This window comes from Thermobia domestica, chromosome 16 (assembly GCF_964235325.1).
Source record: "Thermobia domestica chromosome 16, izTheDome1.hap1.1, whole genome shotgun sequence".
Lineage (NCBI taxonomy): Eukaryota > Metazoa > Arthropoda > Insecta > Zygentoma > Lepismatidae > Thermobia > Thermobia domestica.
The window spans coordinates 180,590,928-180,612,289 of NC_137469.1; the positions used below are offsets into that span (position 1 = coordinate 180,590,928).

The window sequence follows — 21,362 nt, forward strand, 5'->3', positions numbered from 1 at the left end:
CATAATATCTTGTACAACCAGGATTACTACCCAGAAACCCTCCTTGCATACGATACTAAATATAATTTAGTGATTTTGGAATCTCTGTCATCCTGATTGTAACAAATGATCAGGGGAGTTCTACAGTGGTCCTTACGGCGAATGCCTCGTATGTGGTGGTGCTTTGTAAGAAAGAGAGTTTAGTAGGGTTTCCTATACACCTACACTACACTTACACTTTCTTTTCCATTTACACGTACATACATCCCCTTCTTTTTTCTACTTTTTTTTTCATTTTACACTTCTAACTTTCCTCTAAATTTTTGCCCTGTTCAACTTGGCTTTCAGCCCCTTCCACTATCTGAACTTCTTTCCCGATTTTGACCTTTACCTGACTTGGCCTTTACACCGATTGTATCCTTTCTTCTCAATTGTGCCCTGCGTTTTATTCAATTTTGTTCCTGAATAACAAATCCTCCGTATGAGGTAAGCAGAAGACAATTTTGTAATTGTAGCGCACATGACTTTAATACTCAAGCACCTAAATATTTAACCGATAATGGTCTCAAGACAAGACGAAAAATGAGGAACTGCTAGAGAAGTAATGAACAGGGTTCAGCAGTGGTCGTTACGGCGAGTGCCTCCTGCCTGGTGATGCTCTATGAGGAGGAGTGTTTAGTGGGATTTCCTATATACTTACACTTTCTTTTCCATTTACACGTACATACATCCCTTTTTTTCTACTCTTTGTTCTTTTTCATTTTACACTCCCCACTTTCCTCAAATTTTTGCCCTGTTTAACTTGCCCTTCAGCCCTCTTTCACGGTCTGAACTTCTTTCCCGATTCTGACCTTTTCCTGATTTTGATCTTTTTCCCGATTGTGTCCTGTATTTTATTCAATTTTGTTTCTGATTCATAAATCCTCCGTGTGAGGTACACATTTGACAATATTGCAAACGTAGCACGAATGCTAGCGAGCTAGTGCACCTACATATTTGATCGGTAATGGTCTACGACAAGAGAAGACAAGTAATGAACATCATCCTGTTTTGTCACTGATAATTTTATTAGCCAAACTTGTGTATGTATATGTTGTAAAAGTGATTACTAACTTATATTCTTCAACATTACGATTCCTTCCAGTGTAGGATTAAAGCATGCTGCTAGTGGTGTTTTCGTGCAGCACATTTTGGAAGATTTACAGGTAAAATTGAACATTTTACATGAAAAGACATGTTCATCAGGGCATTACTCAAGCGGGCATTTCTATCAAATATTGACACCCTTTCCTGTTAGGTGAGAACTTTGAATTTCTTTTAGCAGAGCATATATTACGTTAGCAGCTCCAGTGCTATTTGCAGATTGACTTCAGCAGCTCGCAGTTTAAAAACAGCCTACACGTATGGCATGAAAACTACAGTGCATAAATAAAACACGAAAATTTCCGTGCAGTGTGGCCACAAAATAAGGAATGCTATCTAACAGAGTCACGGGAGGACTTCAGCAAGGATCCCAATCTCTAGCGTGGGGGTGCTTACGTAGGGAGCATTCGCGTCAGCGACGATACTTGTAGAGTGCAGAGCACACTCGAAATCGTTACAGTGTGCTGTACACTGACAGTAATCAATTATATTCACACTTATTCTTTCACGAAAAATGTTTCCACATGTTTTTTTTTTTTTTCTATAATTTTTCTACTTGGTAGAACCGTCTGTTCCAATGAATACTTTATAAGAAACAATTTGATACAGAGAGAAAATTAAATTCAGAAAAATACAACTGTATTTTAGGTCTACAAGTGTAGGGTTACTAGCGTAAAATCATTACAAGTGCTTTACGGTGGATAACATGAGTGAGTCCATATTAAAGGCGACTCCATTAGATGCTATTTGCCACCCACATTGTATTTCTCCACAGTGTACAAAAGCTGTATATTATGTTTACAACTGGAACCTTACTAGTATGAAAGCATAACAAGTGCTGTTGAAAATCGTATAATTGTCAGAACCCACTTTTTTTAGTACTCTCGCTTACTCACAAACTCAGCATCGCTGTCACGCCTGCACCCCCGCGGTGTCGCTTGAGGGAACTCGCTTGACCTGCTTGACTTCCTTAGATAATATTCGTAGTTTTCAGTGGCTACCTAGCACATGTTCGTTTGTTCTTTTGGGCTTTAGTTATTATGCCATACTCTTGAAAGTCACTATTATACGCAAATCGCAAGAGTTGTAATTTTTCAAGACATCATTGTGGTGGACCCCCCTGAATCATATCTATGCCAAATGAGATGACATTATGTCGCCGACCGCACATCTTTTAAGGGACTATTGGAAGGAAATTAATGAATTAAATTTTTTTTTTCAACAATTTTTCGAAAGTTGAGCTAACATTAAACCTTCACGTAAAGCACTTTGTTTTCAGAACTTCTAAAGTATTCTGTATCGTAAGTACTCATGGTTAGTATTTCGTCTAGGGTAGATTCATATATTTACATGAATAAATGAACGCATTCGTACTGGGTTCAAATTATTGCATGTAATGTGTACGTTCTTGGTATATCTAACGTACAGATTATCAATGTGGGGGCGAATTCTGTATTATAGATTGAAATTGTATTATAGATTTAAAAAAAAAAAAAAAAAAAAACTCGCCCCCGGGACTACTAACAATCTGCACTCGCTTTTCCTCTCTCGGCTATATTTTGTCAAGTACGTAATTCTGGCCCTTCCTAATAAGCATTTGTCCGAGACATTCATTTGAACCTGTTGTTTATGAGGAATTCACGCACCTGTTACTAGAAGTTAGCATTTCCTTTATTCCTGGTAAGTGTGGAGCGAAGCTGAGAGCGCTTGTAGGAATTAAGCTGTTACGATTCATGTCGCCTGAAGACGTGAATAGCATAAAACTACTAAGTAATGTTAATTGAACTACATATTTTCTAGTGTTTTAGCCCGCTACATGATCAGATACATAGACGTTTCTTTATCAGAATATACATCCTACCCTATCAAACAGGGTAGGATTCTAGAACACTGGACTGTACCCATTGTGTTCTAATAAAGAAGTCTTCAATTGCTGTCGCTTGTTCAGCATTACCATGTGCATTGACGTTGATAAAGCTATCAATATGGCTACTAAACTACCTTCATATATGTTCGCAGACTAGCATTCAAGAACCATGCCCCAAAATTTGCCGCCAAGGAGTGACGCAATGCTTCTTTCTGTGTCATTGCTCTGCGCCAATGTAAAGTTACATATTATTAACCCTTTCGTGTATGAGTTATGTTCTCATTGACATGTGATGATTATTTTTTCTTACAAATTGCTCTTGATGTACTATGACATGTAAAACCGAAAATTTTGAAATTCGATAATTTCTTAGCAGACTTTAATTATTATCTTTATCTGTGCACTTGAATGAACTTCATACACTTTGGGTAAGATAATCTTTTCTGAATTCCGACACATAAAGTTTGAAAAATTGCACTAAAATAAATGTAATAAACGTTATATTGTAGAAAATTTGCCAAAGTGATTTTGGTACAAGTAATGAATTAAAAATTAACACTTTCAACAAAATCGTACATGTAACCACAACTCGGTGCCCTTACCGAAATTTTCAGCCCCAATCGGCTTCGTGGGTATATAGTGGTATATGTTACGTCTACCCTTGAATGGCGTGATTTGCCCGTCAATTTATTAATACTCTCCATCATTCACAGCAAATTCAAACCTCTTCTTCAGTTTGTTCAGCACATATTGCAATTTATAAAGTCTGTTGTTCACATCCCGAGGCTGTGAATTATCATAGAAATGAAGGTATCTCCATATGAGGTCAAACCGGTTTACTGACATTACGTCAGTTACAAATTAACAACTTAAAACATCGTCATAAGACCAACACTGTCGTGCACCTTGCCATTTTGTTTCGCAAACAGATTACTGTGAAACAATATCATTTACAATGTCATCTGTAAATGACTGCGAAAACAAATCAATTTGTTCATTTCCTGTAAAGTTTTCATTGTTCTTTCTAAGAAATGGAGAACACATTCTGAGAAAACTTAGTCATATTTTGACCACTTCACTTTTGCTTGTTGTCTTCTTTAGTTGCTTCTATTCAGAGGAGGATCTTTAGTTCCTTTTTCTTCATTCGCTTATGCTGGTTCACTTCCATCATCCTCAATATACTGAGTAATATATGTTCAAGGCAGTTTGTGTGTATAGGTCTGTATGTTCCTGATTTCAGGAAAGTTGGTCTTTTTGGAAGGTGTTCTGAACATACCAATTTTGTCTGCCATAATGTGCCCAGATTTCGTACATATATTAGAAGTCTTGAAGAGGCTCATTCGTTGCCATAGAAGCTCCAATTATATTTTTGTGAGTGGCAAGCACCACTTTTTCCAAACCAAACATATATTCAATAGATGCATGAAATCCACTACAGTGGTCAGATTGTTGCAGACAAATATGCTTCAAGTGCATGCTTTCCACTATATGGGACAAGTATGTTTGGATGATTTTTGTAGATACAAGAACAAAGCCAGATAACATCATGATGCGAGCTTGTTCCAGACATTGTAACAAAGAAAAGAAAAAAATATCAATTGCTTGGCACACACTCCATAGAAGTTGTCAGCAGATATTTTAGAATTACCCTCCACGCCTTTTTCTTGCATGTTTAAAGTATGCACCGACGACGTTACACCCCTTTTTCAGAGTTTCACGCTAGATGGCAGGAAAATTCAGATTGTCAGGTCACCCAGACAGCTTCTACTGAAAAAGATACACTTGGGTTGCGGGTAGAGAGTTCCGACAGAACACAATCGTAACTAATTAGTAGTGTCCACTCCAGTGGACATTATGCCCGAAAGGGTTAATAATATTTTTCTTAGAAGCAATATCTCGCACATACTTTTCTTTTTCGTCAATTTTTGTTAACGTATCTGTTATAGCCCTTTCGGGACTGGAAATTTTTAACATCGTTATAAATCCCACCAAACTTCAACAGCAAGCAAAAGAAATACGCACGCTCGTGTGGGATTGACACATCTATATGACTCATGTAACACGCAGAATTCGAGAGAGCCGTCCCCGGCTGATGAAATAAAATGCAATCCTGAAATATATAATTAAAAGTGATTGTAATTTGTGCCCTCACAATCGTGAAAGTACGTCCCGAAAGGAATATCCTCCTCAAGTCTTACACACCTCGTCTTTTTGAAAATCTACTTTCCAAGCATTTTATTTTATATTTTGCAAGGTATTCGGTCAAAACAGCGCATGCAAATACACCGTGGATAAAAACAGCACATGTAAATACAGTCTGGACAAAAACAGCGCATGAACAAAAAACGTGCAAGGCAAAAACAGCACCTCCAATTATAGCGTGGACAAAAAACAAAGCATGGACAAAAAGCGTCTACAGATAAAAACAGCACATGAACAAAAAACGCACAAGGCCAAAACAGTGCATGCAAATACAGCGTGCGCAAAAACAGCGCATGGATAAAAACCGCGCACAGAGGAAAACTGCGTATCACAGTCTCCTTTAGCCTAGCCGGCATATCAGTGCAACGTAAAACTCAAAAATTTCATTTCATTTCTTACAACTGTTGTCTTAATGTTTGCTTTGGACAACTTCAAGGATTGGAGAAGAATATGCATTGCGGAAATACATGAGCTGCTATTGTATGTGCGCAGGTTTTGCCCATGAGCTGTTTTTGTGCATTCGCTGCATTTGCATGCATGGTTTTTGTCTGTACGCAGTTCTTGTTTATGTGCTGTTTTTGTTCATGCGCTATTTTTGTTCACGCTGTATTTGCATACGGTGGTTTCGCTCATCGCTCTTCGTGTTTGCCGGTTTTGACCTAGAACTATTTTACAAATGGCGTATGCGCCTTTGACGTACGAAACACATGAAGTTCTTATCGCATGTTACGTAGGTTGAATTTCATATAGCCTCGCTGCTAAACGGTACGGTAAACTCCTATTCAATCTGCTTTTTACATATGTTCGATTTGCTAATTATTGTCAGTTTCTATCGTTAAGGCTTTATCTACATCTATGTGTTGTCATTTGCATCTAAATTAACAAGCTTTTCCTGTTTATTCGTTTCAATTAGTAAATACCTTCACAAGTTGCTACAATTTCTGATTCGCAAGTAGTTAGCGTTCCAAGATTTTGTTGTTTACTATTCCGAGTAACTAAAGAAGTCCTTGCCTTAACGAAATATGCAGAATATGATTTCGTTTCTTTTCTTATATTCGAACTTGGATCTGTACAAGCTGTTAATTTCCCAGCAAATTTTCACCATAAGCACCTCATTCATATGAATTGATTCATTTCGGTCTTTCGATTCCTGTGAATTTGTTCTTTTCGCTTTAATGTTCTTTTGATTCCGCTTGGAGAAACGTATCTGTTCTGTTCTTTTCGTGATGTCACCTAGTCTGGTATGCGCGGGCGAATATGAATGACAGAATGTACGTGAGCTGCGGTGCTACCAGTGCATTTGTGTTGTAGTGATGGGTTATAGTGTCGTGGCACGATATATAGAGGCCTCGATGTATTATTTAATGAAGAAGAGATCAAGATTGTAAATTTATATAAATTATGGATATTAGTCTGTAATAATGAATTAAACAGCATTAGATTCTTTTTTTTTTTTTTTTTTTTTTGTAGGTGTGTAACGAATCCATGGAAATTGTAGTGCTTATGAAAAACAGTGTAATCTGTTGTCTACTATACGTGCTGATCGTTTGAAGGCAAGCTATATATGCTATAATCGGAAATATGGATCGTAATCTGAAGCAATTGTCGGTTAGAAATGGGAGCCTTATTGCGAAATCTAAATTACAAATACGAGAAATTCTTTTAATACTTTAGTGTTCGTATCCGTTGTGACGAAGTAAAAAAAAAAAAGAAAAATAGAAGACACGAGTGTTCATTTACTGATTCGTTAAATAGTGCCACAATATGTGATTGGTTAAGCTTCTGCCGAGAAGTGTGGTTAGAGGCAGTAATCAGGCACTCTGTTCCTCTTATCGGTGGAGCTGATAAGATAGTTAAAGTAGATGAATGTTTTTTGCACGACGTAAATACAGTGTCTGGAGGTTGAAGAAACAATTGTGTATTGTTGGTAGTATTTCTGCAGATACTCCTGATATATTCCTCAGTGAGTACCCCGATAATAAAAGATGTGCAACGAAAGGCACATCGATACCAATTCTGCTATTATAAGTGACTGTTGAAAAGGTTATGCTTGTTTAGATAGTGGTGAATAGAAACATTTAACCGTGAGTCACTCTCAGAACATCGTCAATCCGACTACCGGCGCATATAGGCAAAGCATCAAAACCTTTTGGTTTCAATTAAAGAAAAGTCTTAGCTGTACATTTAGCTCGGAAGGGATGATGCTTCAGTTTGTCTTTCATCTGTGGAATAGGAAATATTCTGGTCTGCTATTGGAGAAAAATATTTCATATTCATGAGGCATGCTGGCGAGCTGTATTCTCCACACTAGAATTTCAAATTCTTCTAATTTTTTTAACAGATCAATTGTTTTTACCTTAACATATACTGTCCCTACATATTACCTAGTTTTAATTTTCAACAATTTAATTGTAATATTTGGGGGTTTAGGGGGCTTGCCCTTGTATGCTTAGTGTATGGTGTAATTCAATTTTTTTTTTTTTTTTTTTTTAGTACTGCGTTTCATGCTTTCATATTTATTGAAATAGATTAAGGGTGGCTCATAGAGAAAGTCACGTTGGTAAAATTTTAACTTCTATCGCTTTAAACTAACTAACTCTATGGCCTATGGAACCCAAAGGTTCAATGCCGCGTTCACAAAAGCTCTCCACTGACTTCTATCCTTAGCTAACTGCATCCAGTTCCTACTTTGTATTCCAACCTCTGCGAGATCCATCTTAATATTGTCCTTCCATCTGCGCCTAGGTCTTCCTAATGGTCGTTTTCCGATTGGGCTTCCAGTCAAGACTTTGAAAGCGCTATGGTAAACTATGGCAAGAAAATTTCTGATGCACTGACTGTTGTGTATAAGAATTCGTATATCTGGTAATTTGTATACATAGTTTGAAAGGAAATAATATTTTTACGGATGTGACTTATTTCGCGAGCCGCCTCTAGAAATGAATAGAGCACCATTTTTAACCAACCGCTGGTGAACTGGTTCCTGGTAAAAAGAATGTCCCGAGGAACCATATCCTTAGAAATCGAATCATTGAACGAATCATAAGAATGAAATGGCATACTGCAACCTTGTCAACTTCACATTTTCGTTACAAAATCACAGTTAATAAATCTGTCCTCTTTAAATATCTGAATATATTTTCTGCTTCTGTTAAATCCAATTGTTCCATCATTATTGTATCTGTATATATCTGGTCTTGTTTCTGAAAAAAAATGAAATGATATCTTTAAGTTTTACGTATAACGTTTATGCCGGTTATGCTAAAGGAGACGGTGATGATGAGTGAAATGGTGGAATGAACAAAGTGGGAGAAAACGAGAGAACCCCAAGGAAACCCACAAGTACGGTGTTCGTCCACCACAAAGTGCACACGGCACGAGCTGGGATCGAACCAGCGACCCCAAACACCGGAGGTGAACGCCCAACCCTGGCTCCTGCTTTTTCTATAGATAGATATATATATATATAGGGTGTTAATAAACTATACGACAAACTGTAGGAGTTGATTCCTTACATCAAAATAACAGAAAATGTTCATATCGACCTACGGGAAGAAGTGCATTGTTTCAGAGCTAGGGCTGTCCATAATTGCGAAAAAAAAATACAACTTTCAAGAGCCCTTATTTCGAATTCGAGAAACTGAATGGTAATCCTTATCAGCGTAGAGTCACGCATACACAATCCAAAATATTTCATTAATGTACAATGGGTGTACAGCGTATTCTATGCAGGTGAAGTTCCCAAACATGCTTTCAACCGAGTTTTGAGATATGCCCTGACTCTATGGTTGGTCTGATATAAGCAAATGGTAAGCTTTACAGCAATGAACATGGAAGTTTTGGTGCGATGTCGGAAGTGTGAAGGATCGTCAGCAGCACGGTCTCTCGTACTGGGGAAAGCGCATGCTGCAATGTTTTCTTTCACACTTATAAATTAAGACGTGAAATATGCCGTAACGATATACATCGCATCACACGTTATTCCAAACACAAAAACCATGGAACTGCCAGTTCCTACTTCCAGCATTTCTATGTCCATTGTTGTCACAGCTTACTTCCTACCTATCTTGGACCCTCCTTGAAATCAGCGTATATCTGAAAGCTCTATTAAGAGCAAATATGAGAATTACACCCTGTAGGAAATACCCTGTATACCTATTGAAAATTGACGAAATATGCAGTTTTGGATTGTGTATGTGTGGCTTCCTTTACGCTAGTAAGGACCAAAATCCATGACTTCTAGAATTCGAAATAGGTTCTGTTGAAATTGGGCATTTTCGCGATTTTGGACAGCCCTAGCTCTGAAACAACGCATTTTTTGCCATAGCTCCATATGAACTCTTTCTCTTATTTTGATGTGAGGAATCAGCTCTTACAGTTTGTCGGTATAGTTCATTAATACCCTGTATATACATTACATTTCCATGTACTTCTTTCTATTTACGTTATCTGAGTTCTCATATTGATCTAAGTCTTGATATCCCGGCGGGAGCTCATGTGGTTCGGATTCCACGTTAATCAGTAGGTCCACGTCTCATATAGCCTCGCTGCTGAACGGGACGTTAAACTCAAAATCAACTCAACTCAACTAAGTCTTGATAACAATCACCAGGTATTTTAACTACAGTATTATCTAGTAGTCCAAATTTCGTAAGGATTTTCTTATATAACTGTGTTGTAACAGCTTATAACCATCATATTATTTGCTCTTATATCGATGGACATATTGGATTCCGTGTTTTCTTATAAGTCTATGTATTTGCAATTATTTCGCAATACAGCATTAGTATGTGAAATGTTTTGACCTAAAACTAGAAAACCACTGACATGCACTCTAACATATACTATCTTACTGTGTATCTTTAGTTTATATATATATATATATATATATATATATATATATATATATATATATATATATACATCTTTAGTTTATATGTATACACGGATCACTCTGTTAGTTCAGAAACCAATTTCTGTTATGACTTTGTTCGTCATTCCAACCAACACCAAAATGAAGTAGCCCATATGCGCTTCTGTTTAGTTTGCGTACTTTATCACCACCAACTTGTCGTTGAATCATTTTGATTGTTCAATATATCTTATTTCAAATTTCCATATAAATAGACAGTTTTTACATTATACATCTTGATTGCTATTTTGCGTTTCGCTGCTAATGTTATTAATAATCTCACAAGTAGACCTCACCACTTCGCCGTTGCGTTAGCAAAAGAAAACAACTACTGTCCTAATGTAGAGTTGAATATAAGATACTGACAAAAATTTTAGCTGCTAATGAGCACTAGAAACATGGGAAGACGAAATAGAAACATGAATGTGGGAAAGGCATGTATAAGAGAATTTGATAGTTGCAAGACCGATTTCTTCCGAAATAGATGGAGGAACAATAGTTATGACTACAACTATGTAAATCGAGTTAGAAGGGATGTTTTTATGACATTCCGGATCATGACCGCCATCTTGAAATCCGCCATATTGGTTCGAAGTCAACTTTTTCAAATGGAAAGAGGGTCATGTGGGGTATCAAACAACAATGATGTTTTCTACCCAATCTCATGCAATAATTAGTTTGTCCATATCTAGAACGGTTTACAACTTACAGTTCTTTGAATGTTAAAGTTCGTTGTTTGTATCAGATAACAGATAACTACAGTGGCAATGAACATAGCTCCAGAGACAGCATTTTTACAGAACAAAATTACGGCAATGCAAGAAATGCAAGTCAGCATTCATAAAGTGCTTTTTACCTCGCCACTTCGTATGTGCGTTTGTGCATTCAACTGAAACTATAAGCAGTAGTGGCAGCACGATGAAGAGAATAGAAATTCTGGCTGCCAGTGGCATTCGTAGTCGTAGCAGCTACGGTAGAAGGCAGGAGCTTACGTGCATCACGTACCATTCTACAGCGCCAAAATTCTTTGTAAGGAGACAAGTGCAGGAAATATTTATTTTCACTGTCAGTTCTACTCGTGAACTCGGAATTGTTTAAGAAATATTTATGTCGTTTATTGTATTGTGTTTGTAATACTGTGAAGTGCGTGCGTGTTTGTGTTAGGAAGTGAGTGTGCAGGCAACAAATATAGACTAAAAAACGACACACCATGACGTTAAATAAGGCAAACATTGCCTTGTACCTTTTGCAGCAGTTGCAGACATTACGGTTCAAGCACAAAGCAACAAATACAGATGGTGATCAGAAAAATGGAAAACCTGAACGAAATTGCAACCTACCAGATTAATATGGTGTCGGGCCACCTTTGGTCTTCAGAACAGCCTTGATGCGACGTGGGATGGAGGCATGGAGGTCGCGAATGGTAGCAAGTGGAATTTTACACCATTCCTCGTGCAGGGCATCGGCCAGTTCTGTGAGAGAGGATGGAGGTGGAAATCGTCGCCGGAGTCGTGTTTCCAAAACGGACCACAGATGTTCAATTATGTTGAGATCTGGGGATTGGGCGGGCCCGGGGAGGTGTTGAACTTCATCCCGATGTTCCTCAAACCACGCTGCAACAACGCCAGCTGTGTGAATGGGTGCATTACCATCCTGGAAGAAGGCGTCATTGTCCGGGAACAACATCCGGACCATAGGATGCAAGTGGTCTCCTAAAATTACGACATAATCGTTGGCAGTGATTCGTCCGCTAAGTGTGACCACAGGACCTTTTGAAAACCATGATATTGCGGCCCACAGCATCACCGAGCCGCCGCTATGTTTCAGAGTTGGGCGGAGACACTGCAGATCATAAGCTTCTTTGGCCGTTCTCCACACATAAACACGGTCCGTGGGTGGGAATAGGGTTAAGGATAACTCATCCGACCATATCACACGTTTCCAGTCCTCAACGGTCCAAGTTGCATGGTCACGGCACCATTTGCGGCGTGCGAAAGTGTTATGGTCCCTGATGAGCGGTTTGGCCCGTGCAACACGACCCCGTAAGTTCATGTCATGTAATTCGCGGCGGACTGTGATTGTCGAAACAGGGTGGGGGAGGTGCTGATTGAGTTCCTCCGTCACTTGCTCCGCAGTGGCACGACGGTTTTGTGTGACAATGCGATTTAGTACCCGGCGTGACCTGTCACTCATGATTTTCTTCCGCCCACTGTTCCGCTCCCCCGATGTGGTTTTCCCGTGTGTTGTGTAGGCCGTCATCACCTTCGACACTGTCCCACGCGACACACCTAACACAGTAGCCACTGCCGTCACACTCACTCCACATAGCCGCGCACCAACAATTTGCCCTCTTTGAAAATCTGAGAGGTCTCCCATTTTACACTACCTCCGTCTGCTGCAGCCACTGGACACTGCTGTTCCACTGCGCCTGACGTAGTATGGAGACCGACCTAACACACCACCACTAGCGGTCCGGCGCTGCGGGCGCCACGACACCACTGCCAACCCATACATCTGACGTGTTGCCAACTACAGGTGTTTCCATTTTTCTGATCACCATCTGTATATCAGAAGAGGAAAGAGCAATCGCAGATGACATAATTGGATTCCTAGCGGATGAAGAACTGGAATTTGAAATGGAATACACTGTATGGAAGCAGAAGAGGGTAATCATTCAACAGATTCTGAAGATGCCGACAGAACACCAAGTGTCCAAGAAAGTACTTCAGACGCATCACTTCCATCACCAGCTAAACGCAAGAAAGGCGCTTCACTCTCGGTTGAGAAGACGAAACAAATTATTAACTACATGAAACAACATCCAAACCACAGTAAAAAGACAATATGTAACCGATTTCGCGAGTGGACCTACGATCGTGTTGTTAAGAAAAAAAATAAAGGACTGTTACGCGAAGACAAAAGTTCCCTTTTACGGGAGGAATTGTACATGCAGTTTATACACTCACGTGAAGTACTTTTGCAAACGGTATCAGACAGTGATCTTCAGCGAATGGCATGCCACATTGCGCGTGATATTGGGTATGAACAGTTTAAAGCCTCGGAGGCCTGGCTACTGAACTTCAAACGACATTATAATATCGGGCTACGGAAAGTGACAATCTTTAAAACAAGACTTCATCATGAGCGCCAGCCACACCTAATGCAGACTGCTAGAGACTACGTTCACAGTATCAAACAGACGTTCCCTTATTTTGAGTTTAAATATGTCTGTAATGCTGACCAAAGTGGCTTTCAATTTGAAGTGCATCGCCCGAGAACTTTAGATATAAAAGGGAAAAGGAAAATTGAGGCCCTTGCAATAAATGTAAATGCTATGACACTCCTACACAATCATGCCCATAATTAATTAATTTAAAGGGAGAGTTAGTTGGTAAGCTGTTCATTGTTCTCCAGGAAAAGAACGGAATAGTGCCTGTAACATTGCAGACTGGATTTAATAGGTTAGTGCAGAAACTTGGCAATATACATGTTACAGCATCAACATCTGGCAAAATGGGATTACATGAACTGCGAGAATGGTATGTGAATTGCTATTGGCCGAATGCAAGTAGCAAGAATTTACTTATGGTAGATAGCTGGGCATCATTTAATAATGAAGAGGTGCGACGTACAACAGCTCCACCTGGGAAATCAGTGGAAGTGTGACAAATTCCAGAAGGTACCACCGGCATAATTCAACCTGTGGATGTATTTTTTTTTTTTAGACAATACAAAACATTGGCGTACCATATGTGATTATGCAATAAAGAACGAACATTTCCATTCAAAACTGCATGACAGAGATACTATTGTCACTCTGCATTCTTTTGTGTACAATCAATTTCAGTCTCCTCGCTTCACAGGAATGATTCAATATGCATTTTGTAAATCAGGATTTATTGATGATCCGATCGAATGGTTCGAGGTGCCGAAGAAGTACGCTTTCAATATTCCCGGCATTAACTTTTGTGACGCTTCATTTTTTATTAGGTGCTCGTGGTGCTCTGCAAAATTCTGTTTTGACCATTTTATGAATGCTGAGGACTTGCATTTCTCTCATTGCCGTAACTTTGTTCTGTAAGGATGCTATCTCTAGAGCTATGTTCATTGTCACTATAGTATTCTGTTATCTGATACAAACAACGAACTTTCAACATTCAAAGAACTGTAAGTTGTAAATCGTTCTAGATATGGAAAAACTAATTATTGCATGAGATTGGGTAGAAAACATCATTGTTGTTTGATACCCCACATGACCCTCTTTCCATTTGAAAAAGTTGACTTTGATCCAATATGGCGGATTTCAAGATGGCGGTCATGATCCGGAATGTCATAAAAACATCCCTCCTAACTTGATTTACATAGCTGAAGTCATAACTATGGTTTCTCCACCTATTTCGAAAAAAAATTGGTCTTGAAACTATCAAATTATATTGTACATGGCTTTCCCACATCCATGTTTCTACTTCGTTTTCCCATATTTCTAGTGCTCATTAGCAGCTAAAATTTTTGTCAGTGTCTTATATTCAGCCCTACTATAAGACAGTAGTTGTTTCCTTTTGCTAACGCAACGGCGAAGTGGTGAGGTCTACTTGTCAGTGATTCTAATAAATTAATCACCGTGACCACAAGTTTTGATAATGAATTCGTGCCTTTTGATTACAACCTACTGCTACTAATAGCCTTTATTTTTCGCAATATATCATCTTGGTTTCCTGTCATAATAAATACGCATTTGCTATTGACTATCTTGATTTCTAGGTGAAGTGGAGCAAGTGACCACATGTTATGTGACCTCAGCAACTTCCATTTTTTCCTCCATTTAGTGCTGTTTTCATCACTCATGACTTCTTTATACATTTTAGACTTGAACTATAAAACTAAGTTATTTATCTTTTTTCTAGCAGATTTTTGTACTCCTTGTGATCCAAATTCTCTTCATTACGTCCTAAATTCTCAAGATGTCTTGCTCTTAGTACTTGTATATCCCTTTTTTCTAACAGATTTCCTATTTTGTCTTTGTAGATCATAACATGGATCATGATTTCTTTCTTCTGCTATTGACATTTTCGTTTCTTCTGTGGGTGATACTTACCGGACTCAACCTCTATAATATCTATGTCTTCATTACTAGTTAGTTCCTTTGATTCTTTGACTCCGTCACAATATGCCACTTTTTGATTTTTATTTGGTTGAACTAATATTGATACACCAATTACCTTTTCATTATATTACGTTTCTTACTTCATTTACATATATCTCATTCAATTAAATTATATAGCTTACAAAATATCCAATTTCTAGAGGAACCAGTGACTTACATCGTCACTTACACGCCTGCTTTCTGCGGACGCACTCCCAAGCTAACGCTCGGGCCCAACTGCTATGCTTCTTCTCTGACTGTTAGATAGCAGTGGCCCCGTGTACCTTACAAGCAGTTTTCCAAGTGCCACACTCCGAATTGCTTGAAACTCATGAAGTGAATAAAGAAATCTAAAGTAGGATACATGTGTTTTTTTATCGGCCAACATGGGGGATGAAAGGGCTAAATAGGCCCGTAAATTGCGAACATAAGGCAATATCACACATTCTAGCCAGGCCATAACTAGCAACGCACCAACCGGATTTGCTTCCAAATCCTGCAGTGAATAAACAAATCTAAAGTGGAACATATTTTTTTTTAGATATATATATATATCGCCCAACGTGCAGAACGAATACCGTAAACAGACCCCGAAATTGTGAATATAGGACAATATGGCAGCTTTTAGCAAGGCCATAACAAGTTACAGACACACGTTGGCTAATGTTTGATAACAGCTATAAGTTTGGCCAGTTTACATGAAACAATATTGTGCGCCCGCTTAAATGCCTACAGCAATGTTTTAGAGGCCATAAATGAAGCTTCATTATAATCTTGACTTATCTGGAAGGCCCAACGCTGCACATCTGCGTCATGCAGCGATAACTGTAGACTTAGTACAGTGTGAAGGTTTTGTAGCACGGTCAGCGATACGCCACGCAATTTGTCTTTGCGTATTCCACCTAAAGAGACTTGGTTTGCCCAACGATACGACTGTTTTCGGTACGTTACTCTCTTCTAGTGTCGCATAACGAACTGTAACGACAGTCTCTTTCGTTTTCTACTCTTTCATAATTCAACTATTTTTTTCTTATATTTCAAGACCACAGACTCACCACTCATATCACCGCAGGCCCTTGTGTTCTTCGCATTCTTCGTAAGTTTCGTCTACTACTCCAGTGTCGCTGATGGGATTTGGTTCCATGATATCCTTATCCAAATTAAAGTATACGGTAACGTCTTCCTTATATATTGGCATGGCTCTATCTGCAGCAACATTTGTCAATTCCCGAGGATAGTTTGAAAGCCGTATCTCTACCTTCTTTGGAGTTGGTTCTCGAATGTCTGCAATAGCAAAATAGACTCCAAGTAGACGAATGATATTTAATGGGTTGACCCATTTTGGATAGGGCGTATATTTTCGACTTATTACGGCCCAATAAATATAATGATAATCATGCCTTTTTGTGCACATATATACAGGGAGTTAATGAACTATACAAATTTCAAGAGGTGATTTTTCACATCAAAATAAGAGAAAAAGTTCATCCTAGGGCTGTCCAAAATCGCGGAAGAGTCAAATTCTAAGATGCCTTATTTCGAATTCGAGAGTCTGTGGATGGTGCTTCTTATCAGCATAAAGAGCGTAAGGAAAGCCAGGCATACACAATCCAAAAGTGCATATTTCATCAATTATCAAAGGGTTTGAAGGTTATTCCCGACAGTGTGTAATTCTCAGATATGTTTTCAATAGAGTTATACCCTGATTTCAAGAAGAGTCCAAAGTATGCAAGAGGTAAATCTTGACAACAATGGATACATCCAATGCTTCGGAGGGAAGGCGGAAGTGCTAAGAACTGGCAGCTAGATGTTTCTTTGTGTTCGCAATAGCGTGTGATGTTAAGTACTTCGTCACGGTATATTTTGCGTTTTTTCCACTTATAAGCGTGAAATAAAACATCGAATCATGCGTTTTCCTAAGTACTGCTGACGATCCTTAACACTTCCGACATCGCGCTAAAGGATTCCGTGTTCATTGCTATCAAAGCTTATCGTTTTCCTACTTTGGACCAATCATAAAATCAGAGCATATCTCAAAATTCGGTTGATGGCATGTCTGGGAATTTCACCCTGCAGGGAATAATCCGTACACACATTGAATATTAATGAAATATGCATTTTTGACTTGCGTATCCTTCACTTCCTTTACGCTGACAAGGACCACCATCCATAATCTGTCGAATTCGAAATAGGGCCTCTTAAAATTTGGCTTTTTTTTGCGATTTTCGACAGCCCTAGCTCTGCACTTTTCGCCATAGGTCCATATAAACTTTCCTCTTATTTTGGTGTAAGGAATCACCAAAATTTGTCGCTATTGTTTTAACACCCTGTATATATATATATATATATATATATATATATATATATATATATATATATATATATATATATATATATATATACCGTTCTAGCACGTTATCAGTGATATATAGGATACAAGACATACTATTAAAACACGATTAAAACATTGGGCATTGTTTACTGATAGCTTATCGACATACTTGTACTTGAGCATCTTCTTCTGATGGATGATACACCCTGTCGTGTTTATCTTTTTATTAATAATGAGATATCATCCCACTTCTTAGTCTAGTTTTAGACGCAAGGATTTATCGTAGCATTTCTCGTAGATGAGCTGCCAACAATGTCGTATAATATTCTTTGGCACCAAAAGTATGTGGTGCTTTTACACGCTAGCATTTTGATAACCATCTTGTAACGTTCAAATAAATCACTTGAGAAGAATGCAATCACGAGTCAGTTGCCAAATCTTCTATAGCCCTTTGTCGCATATGCATATTACGATACAAAAGAAGTTTTAATTTTGTACAAACAACGATGTTCCTTATAATTTTCAATCTGTATAATAATAGCATCCCTTCTCCAACTAATTTTTCTTTACTACAATTCAATTTCCCACACAAAACAAAGAGCGTGGAAATTTGGCACAAAACCTTTTGCATTTTTAACACACCACAGCGCTGCAATCGGACAAGAAATGCTGGGGACAATGCTACGAAATACAGCAAGTGCTGTTGACAAGAAGTGCCATAGGAAATGCCATGCCATGGGAAATGCTATAGAATTTGCTACTTTACACGGTAATATATCGATTATACTATTTTTGCTACGAGAAATGCTTCCGTCTTAAACTAGCACAACGTAATTATCAAGGATGAAACGAATTAAATTCGATGTTCAATTTGTTATGAATTGTTCGTATTTATCATTTAATTTCTAGTGTCGTGTGCAGTAACCATGCTCTAAACACTCAAGATATTGCTTTCTAAAACAGGCGCAAACGGCAATTCAAATATAGTAACGAATTCCAATCCAATCCACTTTCTAAGGCTGATCTTATGTTTACAGATGACTTCCATGCTGTCCTGCTAAATTAAGTCTGTCCCTTTAATATTATTCTTAATCTAACTTATCTAAAAGTTGTACTTCGTATGGATTGGCGTTTTCACTTAGTTGATTATTGGTAGATTTATTTACACCTAAACCATTATAAACTTAGTCGACTGTGCAAGGAGAATAATCGACTGATTGCCATGATTGTTGAAATCTACGATCCGTTTAAGGTGGCATGAAATTTGGAAAGTAAACTCTTAGTTAACAACAAAAAATGCATGTTTCAGTGATTCTAAAAATTCTCTAAATAAGAGTGAAAAGATCATTTCTATAACATGCAAATTTGCTTTCTTTATTCCAATCTAAGGATTCTCAAGTTATAGCGTGAAATTCATACGTAACCTCTTAATTAAGCAATCTTTTAAGGTTTTCGAAAGGACTGCTCTCAAAGAAAAGGATATTTAAAAAAAATATATTCAAATTCCTTTTTCTTTATCCAGAGAATATCCAATATTGGAATTTATTCAAGTTGGAGGTGTGCTCTTCGTACATGATAGTTCCTAAAATATACATGATTCAGCAGTTTAAAAAATTTCAAATCTGAAAAGGTAAAGGGCGATACCTTGTACAAAATTCAAATTTCTGGTTTTATATTTATTACACCGTACACAGAACAGACACCTGGTAGCATTATTATATTTTAATTACCATTTGTTTTTTTACACAATCACCCTTCCTGATAGAAACATCGGAAGAGCTAATTGAGACAAAGTATCCCTAACATTTAAAGAATGCGAGCTTCACCATTTTACGATTGCTGTTTGTGAAACCAAATTTCAGAAAAGCTGCGCTGCCAAAAAGGACTTTCTCAGAATGGTTTTCAGATTGACAGTAGGTACTCGGAATTGAGCGGCGCTCGTCGGACTTTCCAAAACGTGGAATGAAAATGAGAACTCCAACTCCAATACGACCAATTCCCGTGTCAGCGCTGTTGCTTTATTTAAATATTTTTGCGGGAAGGAGCAAAACTGTTCAATATTCATAGTTTCACATTTTTCATTATTGTTATACTTTCATTAAAATCTATGTGCATCCCAAACTCAGGGGAAGGGGATTGCCCCACTTTCCACTCCAAACAACGACTGTTCTTGCGTGATATATTAAATAGCTAGTTACGAGGAAGAACATCTTTCCGTATTATTTTCTGTTTAAGTGTAAACAATAGATTGTGTTGTGTTTTATTTTAGTGACCCTTTTAACACCGAGCTTTTATGGTCTCTAACGTTATTTCTTCCGTTATATTCCCTGATTCCAATTATATTGAATACTTATAAAGTACACGAGATTACAATGAATCACACAACAGTTATGCACTTTACGATATATATCTTTTTCAACATATACCGTATTTGTCACATTAAAATAATATACATCCAATTCTAATATGGTTCTTCGTTCTATCTTTTTTCAGTTAGCATATCAACTAAATAAACAAGTTGTCATAGCAACGAAAAACATTAAAATTATTTCTTTATATTTTCCTCTTAACAGCTTGTGCCTTTTATATAGCACTTTTGCTTGTAAATAGGAACACTACTTAGAAGTTCATACAAAACATACATTATCGTTGTATGTATGGCTCCCGAATTATAGGACTTCTTAAATTGATTACAATTAAAGAAAGAATTCTGGACGGTTAAACATTTCATATACATAGTTACCTTACTTTTTGAATAGCCTTTATATATAAAAACTATAATTCATAAAACAATGTTGTTTTCATCTTATCTCAATGTCATTGTTATATTTGTCCAATAGTCAATTTTATTTTTATTTCATAACATTTTTGATTAGAAAGACATTCAAAATGTGGTAAGTTTGCTGATTATTTAGGTCCTAAATAGATTCTTTAATTCACTACTATTTATATTTCTTAACAATAAAGTTGACGTAAACTAAAATACAACATAACATATTTCACTTATTCGGGCATAGTTACCATAAATTTGATAAACAACATTTGTATTAATGTATTGATGTGATTGCACAGAATGTGAACGAGCTAAAAACTACAATGAAATCAACAATATTCAAAGTGAAACAAAACAGAAACTAATTAATATCACAAAGATAGTCACACAATAAAGAAATGATTACACTAAGGATTAATCTTGAACTTCGATATTATCTATATTGATCTTAGATAAAACTTCTGTAAGAACTAACTTTTAAACTAATTGCATCCATTTACTTTTGGTATTCTTTGACGGACGCCATAACTTAAGTTCAGGCTACATTACCAAAAGATTCGGATAGGTTGCATTGAATTGCACAGTGTTGAATACAGTCCTGTATGTTATTTATTTCACCAGTTCTTTGGTTCCTATTTTGAAAATTTCTGCCACCTGTGTATTTACTACAAAATCTGGGAGTATATGGAAAATTAGATCGCTTGTTTGCATTATTCCGAAAAGCTGTACGATTATTATTTCTGTTTCTTCTAAAATTAGGTTTGCTCTTATTGCCATTAGGAGAAAATCCAAGATTACCTCTTGCATTATAATTGCAATCTTCTCTAACATTGATGTTTCGCACGGAAATATAACTAGCTTGACTTCTGGTAGTATTACTTTACAATCTAGACTGACTCTCGTAATTTTGAACTATCGTTATTAAGTGATTAAAATTAATATACTGTGAAGAGATCAGTACTTGCTGTTGCGTAAAGGGAAACAATATTCTTATTGATGCAATAATTCGTG

General features: G+C 37.4%; 1 protein-coding gene across 1 annotated transcript in view; it reads left to right on the forward strand.

Moving 5' to 3' along the window:
* Window positions 1-979: 979 nt before the first annotated feature.
* LOC145673525 (uncharacterized) overlaps window positions 980-21,362 on the forward strand; it is a 36,903-nt gene continuing 16,520 nt past the window's right edge. Inside the window, exon 1 of the mRNA XM_081743307.1 lies at window positions 980-1,184. The gene's annotated coding sequence lies outside the window, so the exon portion shown is untranslated. The remainder of the gene's footprint in view (window positions 1,185-21,362) is intronic.